Here is a 7,237-nt window from a genome sequence, read left to right as displayed (position 1 = left end):
CGAGCTCTGCGTGTGGGACCCGAGCTTGGGGGGCGCTGGGCAGGCAACAGGAGACGGGGACAGAGAGCAGAGGGGATGGGGGAGGGAGGCATGGCTCTGTGGCCTGTGCCAAGGGGTCGTCTGTTGATGGATTAATGTCTGGTGGGACCGGGCAGTGACACAGGGAAGGTTTGTGGTCAGAAAACCTGTATTCAAGTTCTTCTAGTATTGTGGCCAAGCAAGTCTCTTAATATTCCCCGAGCTGCTGTTTCCTCACGTTAAATGGAGAATAATTATAATTATGTATGTGTGTTCTGGTAACCTTTTGGTTTTGATATGTGAGACCTACAGAAAAATGGCGAGGGTGATCCAAGAAACCCCTTGGGTTAATCTCTTTACCCGGACTCACCACTTGCTTACGTTTTGCCCCATTTGCTTTGTCGTTCAAGCTCGTGTGTGTCTTTTCCCCCAGAGACATTGGAGAGTAAGTTGGAGACATCACGCCCTTTCTCCCCTGCAAAATTTCAATGTGCGTTAATCTTAAGATCAAAGATGTTCTTATATACAGCCACAGGACAAATATCAACATCAGGAAGGTCGATACTGATAGAATTTATTATCTGGGCAACAGACCGTAGTTAAATTTTGTCAGTTATTCCATTGGTGTGCTTTCTGGCTAATGTTTCCTCACCCCCCAACCCAGCATCCGGTCCGGGACCACGTGCTGCATTTCATTGTCATGGCTCTTCGTTCTTCTCTGATCTGGAACTGTTCCTTAGCCTTTCTTTGTCTTTCTTGACCCAGTTGTTAAGAGAAAAATTAGAGGCTAGTCATTAGGTTTTTCTGATGCTTCTCATCCTTAGATTCAGGGTATGCCTCTTTGTCAGAAGCACCCGAGGAAGGATGTGTCCTTGGTGAGCCTTGTCAGGAGGTGCGTGAGTGGTATCACCAAGTCCGTCGGCCACGAAATGACTGTTTATCTGGTTCCTCATTAAACTGTCACCCACACTTTTAGCCGCCATTGATTATTTTCTATGTCTATTTTTGTTTCTGTATGTATTAGTTGGTATTATACAGTAAGGAAGAACTTTCCCTTCTCCCCTACTTATTTATGTATATCCCTATGAACTCAGGGATTCTTATTCAGTGACTTAAATTCCAGTACTATCATTATTTGATGCTCAGATTGTCCCAAATTTGTCCTGTGGGAACACTTCGCAGCTGCTTCTTGTGTTCTCTTGGGATATTCCCATCATTCTTTAAGCACTTCTTTCTTTTCTGACGAACAAGATGCTCCAGAATCGTCTTATTCTTTCCCAGCCTCAGTCCTGGGAATCAGCTTTTTCTCCAAAGAGCCCTGGAGCCATTTGCTTTCAGCGGAAATGGTATTTAGAAACCAAGGTCTGGGTGTCGGATGTGCTCACTTTTAATCTAGGTCTTCCTTGTTTTTATTGCATTGAACTCCATTGTGTGAATGAAAATACCACAGTTTATCTGTTCTTTTGGTGACATGTGGACCATTTCCAGTTTGGGAGTATTTTGAAAAAGCTGCTACAAATTCTTCTTTTTTACAAGTCCTTTTCTGGATATGTGTCTTCATTTCTCTTGGGCTGGTTGTAGCGTAGGTGTGGGTGTATGCTTAATATACAAGAAAGTTGTCAGACCTTTACTCCAGGTCTGTGTGTATGTATACACACATAGGCTTTTATATATTTATAATATGCCAGCCTATATATTTGTTATAAAATATAACTTTATTTTCTGAATAGTGTTTTTTATGAGAAGGTGTTCATTTTCATGAGACTGATTTACCACTGTGTTTGTTTTGTGGTTATTGCTTTCTGTGTTCTCAGAAATCTTTGCCCACCCCCTAACTATAGAGATACTCTGTTTTCTTCTAGAAGTTTTATAATTTTACCTTTCCTGTTTAGGTCTGAATCTATCTGGAATTAGTTTTTTGTTTTGTTTTTGTTTTTACTGTCAACTTTATTTTTTTCATGATACAAATTTTTATTTTATTTTTAAAAAATTTTTATTGGCGTCTAGTTGATTTACAGCGTTGTGTTAGTTTCAGGTGTACAGCAAAGTGATTCAGTTATACATATACATGTATCCACTCTCTTTTGGATTCTTTTTCCCATATAGGCCATTACGGAGTATTGAATAGAGTTCCCTGTGCTGTGCAGTAGGTCCTTATTAGTTATCTGTTTTATATATAGTGGTGTGTATATGTCAGTGGGTTTTGAGGAGGATTAGTATGTTTTATAGGATGTGTATCTGTTGGAATTCGGTGTTCTTCTCATGACTAGAGCGGGGTTATGGTTTTCTGGGAGAAGACCACAGAAGCAAAGTACCATTTTTCATCACATCATCTCAGGAGGACACACTGTCAACGTGACTTACTTCGTTTGATTGTTGGTGTTGATTTTGATATTGACCTTGATCACCTGGCTGAGGCAGTGTTCGTGAGGTTTCTCCACGGCAAAGAGGCTCTTCTTTCCCCCTTTTCTGACTGTCCCTTTTGGAAGGAAGTCTCTGTGCACAGTGGGGTTTATGCTGCCTTCTTCAGGACACAGTATCCACATACATCACTCGGAACTCTGCCTGAGAGATTGTACTCTTCTCCCTATTTATTTATTTATTCAGTCATTTATTTTGCTCTGTAAGATTTTGAACTTTTGAGTTAATTGAGACTTGTTTGTTGGCCTGTATGTGGTCTATGTTGATGGACATTCCATCTGTTCAGAAAGTAGTCTTCTGTAGTTGTCGGGTTTGATGCCCTATAAATGTAAGTTATATGAAGTTCATTAACAGTGTCGCTTAGATACCACTAATCCTTTCTGATTTTTTGCCTGTTTGCTTACTCAGTTACTGAGAGAGGAGTGTTCACATTGCCACCTCAGATCAGTACTTGTCTATTCCTCCCTTCAGTTTTGTCAGTTTTGCTTCATGTGTTTTGTTACTCTGTTTTTAGAGACATAAACATTTGTGATTTTTATGTCTTCCTTACGGATTGGCCCTTTTGTCATTAAGAAACGTTCCTCTTTACCTATGGCAGTATTCCTTAACTTGAAGCCTTTTTTGTTTGCTATTTATATAGTAAGCCCATACTTCTCATGCTTACTGTTTTCACTGTATGTATTTGTTATGGACTGGATTATGTCCTCCCAAATTCATGTGTTGAAGTCCTAGCCCCAAGTAACTCAGAATGTGAATGTGTTTGGGGAGAGGGCCTTTAAAAAGGCAATTAAGTTAAAATGGGGCCAATAAGGAAAGTACTAATCCAGTCCGGCTTGGGTTCTAAAAAGAAGAGTAAATTTGTTCACCCTGAGAGACAGCAGGGATGCCTGAGTAGGGTGGAAAGACCAGGTGAGGACACAGCGAGAAGGTGGTGCCTCCAAGCCAAGGTGAGAGGCCTCGGAAGGAATGAAACCTGCTGGCACCTTGACCTTGGACTTCTGGCCTCCAGAGCTCTGTGAAGATAAATTTCTGTTGTTTAAGCCACCCAGTCTGTGGCATTTTGTTACGGCAGCGAATAATTTAATATCCTTCCCTTCTTTTCTTTCAAGTCCATCTTGTGTAGACAACATGTAAATGGGTGTTTTTATTTCATGCAGTCTGACCATTGCCGCCTTTAGTTGTGGTGTTTTATTTATATATGATCTAATTATTGATACGGTTGGATTTAGTCTTGTCATTTTTCTATTGGTCACCTCTGATTTTTCTTCTACTGTTCTTCCTTTGCTGCCTCCTTTTGGGATAATTGAGTATTTTTTTAGTATTCTCGTTTAATACTTTTAATGGCTTTTGTCAACACCCCTTTGATTGTTTTTACTATTGGAGGTACTTTAGGAATTATAATATGCATATATTCTTATCACAGTCTCCTTAGAATTCATGTTGTATGACTTGCACATACAGTGTTACAGTCTTTCATTTACCCTTCCCATCCTGTGTGGAAATTCTGCCACACAGTACGGTGTTGTAATTCTTGCTTTAAGTGGTATTTTAAAGAAACCAAGAGAAGAAAGTGTATCACATATTTGTAGTTGTTTGAATTTACCCACATTTTTACTATTTCTGCTGCCCTTCTTTGTTTTCTATATGGTGTTATTTCCCTTCAGCCTGGCAACAAGTTCTCGCAGTCTTTACTTCACCTTCATTTCCCCCCCCCCACTTTTGAAGGATGTTCTTGCAGGATATGTAATTCTGGGCATGTAGCTTTATTTTCTTTCAAGCTTTTCAACGCCTTATGGCTTCCCTTGTTGATGGTGAGAAATCAGCTGTGCACAGCTGTTCACGTATCCCTAAAGTTTCATTTTTCTTCAGCAGCTTTCAAGATTTCATCCTTGCTTTCAGAAGTTTGTGATATACTCAAATCACAGTTTGACTGTGACTTTCTTTGTTTTTATTTTTCTTGAGGTTTGCTGAGCTTCTTTTATCAGTACATTAGTTTTTCATCAATTGGGGGAAAATTTCAGCCATTGTATCTTCAAATATTATTCCTCAACTCTTTGCGCTCCTTTCTTGGAACTCCACGTACACGTTTTGGACAGTTTGATATTGTCACACAGATCACTGAGACTCTGGTCATTATTTTTTTAACATATTTTTTCTTTCTTCAGATTAGATTACATGTTAACTTTATTATCTTCAATGACTGTTCTTTCATCTTCGATCTATTAAGCTCATTTAATAAATTTATTATTTCTGATATTGTATCTTTCAATTTTTGATTTCTACTTGGTTCTTTTTATTATTTCTTTTGAGATTCCTGATCTCTTTGTTCCTTGTTACCATTCCTTCCTTTAAAACCCTTAAATATATTTATAATAGCTGCTTTAAAGTTCCTGCTGCTAATTCCAAGATCTGGGGCATCTAACAGTTGGTTTCTAGTGATTGAATTTTCTCTTGACTGTGGGCCGCTTCCCCTTATTTCTTCCAGAGCCTGGAATGTGTCATCTTTCTTTAGAAGCTTATTGGGATCTTGAGGTGGCTGTGTCTGTGGGTATTTTTCAAATAAAAAGAAATTCCTCTCTTTAAAGGAAACACAAGCTAGAGTGATCAGAAACCCAGTATTAAAATCTTTTCCTTGTTTTCAATAATTCTGTCTGAATTAGGCAAAATTGCTGAGTTCATTTGTGTATGGAGAAAACCTTGAATATTTTAAAATTCTGAAATTTGTCAACTTTGCTCCCTCTAGATTTTCCCAGCGCTCCCCTCCCATAATTCCTCCTGTAATTCCCTTTAGTCTCATAGTTCTATGTACTTTTGTGTAGTAATACAAAAAGGAAAAGCTAAGAGAAGCTGAGATAAATTTTATTTTTTTAAAAGAAGAAAGGAAAAAGATGGTGTTACATTTTTATAAATATCCATAAATATAGAGCGATAGGCAGAAATCTTCCAAATAAATAAATAAATATTGCCACGTGCTAAGTGACGTAAGACATTGTGAGGCCCTCTTAGCTCTGCCAAAGAGAAAACCCCAAGGAACCAGTTTTCTGCCGAAGTCCTCTCCGTTTAGGTTTCCAGTAGCTTTTATACACTATAATATCTCGAACGGAAAATGAAAACTATAAAGAAAATAGTTGCCATGCACTGTTATATAGTTATTATACACAGTCTGAGTGTTTTGAAATAGGAACTCATCCTTCAAGATCAGCCTGAAACCATAGGTGAGAGCAGTCGGCCAATGTTTCTCTCATAAGTAAAAGAATGGATCCGTTTCTAAGGTCGGGTGCGTGATGGCAGCAGGGGGAGAAGGTGACTGGGAGGGAGCTGCTGCTCGTGCATATTCTCTTCAGGTGACCATTTAAATAGAGGTAGGAAATGGGGCCCCTGAGGATGACTAAGGTATCAGCCTCCCTCTGCCTGGTGCTCAGCTGTTCTGTAAGCGAGGGTTGGTTTTCCTCAGGGTAGCGCTGGGGCTCCTGGGACTGAAAGCTGTCTTCATTTGGTGCCCCCAGAACGTCCAAGTGGAGTAAGACCCAGACACGCCCGCCTAGGAGTGTTTTAGCTAAGCCTCTAGCCACGGCTACAGGGCGGGTTGCGGTCATGGTGAAGAGCTGACAGCGCTGGCTTTTCCTGACTCCTACACTGTGATCCCTGGTGGTTGGGCTTCTTTCCCTGGAATCCCCGATGCCACTTAACAAAAGGATAAAATTGGGGCTTCCCTGGTGGTGCAGTGGTTGAGAGTCCGCCTGCCGATGCAGGGGACGCGGGTTCGTGCCCTGGTCCGGGAAGGTCCCACATGCCGCGGAGCGGCTGGGCCCGTGAGCCATGGCCGCTGAGCCTGCGCGTCTGGAGCCTGTGCTCCGCAACGGGAGAGGCCGCGACAGTGAGAGGCCCGCGTACCGCAAAAAAAAAAAAAAAAAAAGACACAATTGGCAAAAAAACCCAACCCAGAGCAGTCCCGTTGTCACAAGGCCCCTCCTTGCTACATTTGTCTGATTCATCCAGAATGGATCACCACTCAACCTGAAAGCAGAGGCTTAATTAAGGGCCTCTTGGGAGAGTTTGAATTTATTTCCATTTTGAAAAACAAATCCTAGCAGGGTAGATTTTCAGGAGCCAAGACCAAAACTCCTCCTCAGGCCCAATTCACTCAAGCCAAAGGTAGGGCCAAGACGCAGGGGCCACGTGGGAAGCGCATCGTCACTCTGGGCCGGGCTTTGGCTGCACAGAGGGACAGAGCAGGGCAAGGGGCCATCCTGTAAGGAGCTCGTGTCTCTAGCTTGATCCCTGCCTCCGTCCTCCGGGTGCTCATTCTGGCTAAGTTTTGACCAGCCTACCCCCAGTCTTGTTGACGGCCCTTCTCCAGAGATGCTTAAGGAAGAATGAAGGCTTGAGGTTAGGATTTTCATGGGTTTTGCTCAGTCGAGCTGTTAATCGCCCAGGTCAAGGTTGCAAACTCAAACCCTGCCAACAGGGTCCAGGCAGATGGCACAAAGCATGTGGCGGTGGAGAAGCCGCTGGCTTGGGCTCCCTGCTTCACCTCCCGGCTGGTCAACTCGCTAAGCCCCTGTTCTTAATGTTAGACTGATGGAGAGGAGAGGAGAGGGAAGAGGAAGGGCTGGGGGTGAGGGAACCCCTTCTCTCCCAAAGGAGCGCGTCCAGGTGGGAGGAGGAAGGCGAGGGGCGCCACCGCTCCAGCCTCCAAGGGCAATCCCTGGGGACCTCCCGCTAAGGGAGGGGGGGGCCGGTTCGCCCCACCTCCTGCCCGCGCCCCAGACGGTTTGGCTTTCCGAGTTGGGCCGCC

The sequence above is a fragment of the Phocoena sinus genome, chromosome 10, assembly GCF_008692025.1.
Source record: "Phocoena sinus isolate mPhoSin1 chromosome 10, mPhoSin1.pri, whole genome shotgun sequence".
NCBI classification, from domain to species: domain Eukaryota; kingdom Metazoa; phylum Chordata; class Mammalia; order Artiodactyla; family Phocoenidae; genus Phocoena; species Phocoena sinus.
The sequence above is the reverse complement of the archived record's forward strand: the minus strand, read 5'-3'. Positions refer to the sequence as shown.